This window comes from Aptenodytes patagonicus, chromosome 23 (genome assembly GCF_965638725.1).
Source record: "Aptenodytes patagonicus chromosome 23, bAptPat1.pri.cur, whole genome shotgun sequence".
NCBI classification, from domain to species: Eukaryota; Metazoa; Chordata; class Aves; order Sphenisciformes; family Spheniscidae; genus Aptenodytes; species Aptenodytes patagonicus.
The window spans coordinates 3870224-3872225 of record NC_134971.1 but is presented as its reverse complement, the minus strand read 5'-3'; positions in this window follow the sequence as shown (position 1 = coordinate 3872225).

Below are 2002 nucleotides of genomic sequence, written 5' to 3'. Positions count from 1 at the left end.
CCTACAGGAAGGAAAGAAACCCGGACATGCATCACATCGGTAGGAAGCCGCATCCTCGAGCAAGCCCCGGGGTGATGCTGAGTGCTGTCGCTTCCCGAAGCCGCCCGACTGCTGCCGACATGCGGATGTTTCAGAGACGGAGGTCCCTCACCCGCCAGGCAGACCCGAAATGCCACCACCATTAAGTGGTGTAAGGAGAATTCCCTGGTGATAACAGCAAATCGCCCTGCAGGTATGGTCAAAGTGAGCTCATAACCACACAGAAGAGCTGCTGCTAATTTCACACAGCGTTTGGAAGTGGTAAATAGCCCCGGCTCTCCGTGGGCCGTCTATTCTCCCGACAGTTCAAAAGCAATTCCTCCCTGATCCGCTTAGCACGAGGACGCTTCTGCCTGACATCAAGGGGAACAGCTTCGCACTGCTCCAAACGCGAGAGCTGATGCAGAGCTGCGGCGTGCTCTCACAGTTAAGGGGCTTCAGACACCGCTTCGACTAATCCTTTGCGCTGGCTGCTAACACAACAATCACTTACCGTTTTTGACGAGTGTGGAAGAAGCACAAACATTTACACAGCTGGGCAACTCCTTGCTGTACAGGAATCAATGACAGAGAGAGAAGCAGATACGGGGCTGGGAAAATGAAAGCGAAATCCTGTGCCAGCTTTAATTCCTTCTGTGCCTAATGCAATTTGTTACTCATTATTAATCCAATAGAAAATATCGCTAAAACACCTGCTTTGATTTCTTCGCCCGTCGCTTCTGTTCATTACATGCAGGCACGGCTCACGTAGAGCTCCCAGGAAGGTATCGTGTGCTCCCAGCGTGCGCGTGCCCGCCAGAAAAGCATGCGATCAGCTTCGGACACAAACTGTATCTATACATTACATATAGCCTTAGTTTCAATACCAGCCTCTCTACCTTCTCAGCTTTATACGCCCCATGCATTTCAGTTGCATGGACACACCGGCTACGAAACCCAGCATCTCTTTATGCTCTCCCTATAGATCTGTTTCTATAGGGTCTGGGGACCAACAGATCCAACTCCTTCTAAGTATACCCACGTACCTACATAACGCATGCAGCGCAGGACTACAGCAGGGAATGTGCCATCATCTGTCCCACCTCGCTTACGCTTGACTCCCATTACCGGGAGCTCGGAAAGCGCAAAACACGGTGGAAGGAAAGTTCCTCCCTGCTCCCGTGCTCCTCAGAGTGCCACTCGCGTGAACGCTGGCCACAGCCTGCTTCCAGCAACCGCGTTCCGCGTTGAGAAAAATCCATTCCACCAAGGAAAAGTTTTACCACATTCCCTATCTTGGAAAGATGAAAAGAGGATGACAGAATTTTATATAGGTCATAAATCTGAGTCACTGTGGATTCATTAGCAGAGACCAGGCAGGCAATGACTAGTGGAGACTATGGCAGTCCAAGGACAAGAGTGAGACCAGCACCGCTTGGGAAACATGACAGACAATAAAGAGTATGTTACTTAACGTATCACATTCAAAAATACCATTTTTTAGGTATGGAAAGAAAATTACCAACCTGTTTCGTAGACTAGAGGAGCAATCAGGTCTGAAATTTTAGACCGATCTTGGTAGACCAGGGAGAAATCCTATGTCAATGGAGAATGCATGCCGGTCCTCCTTTGCCAATTATTGCTGATGACTGAAACGATGTCTCGGTCCCCTTGCTCTCGCAATTGAAAAGTCTGTTTTCTTCAATGCTGTTCCAGGGCTGGAGGAGTGTTGAGTTGCAATCACAACTGTTGCCTCTATTGATAACCAGCAAGCTAATCTGGAGATCAGATTCTGGCCTGGAGAGGGAGAGAAGCCTCTTTCTTCCCCAAAAGCTCACTCCCTTCAGGTGGATTCAGATGGAAATGTCAGTGAGCCGGAGCTGGGCTCGCGGCTGTGCTGCTCAGCATCACTTTTCGCTGAAGGGAAAAAAAAAAACAAACCACAGCTCAGAAGAATTGAGCCCCTTCCTCCTTTGTGTAAGTG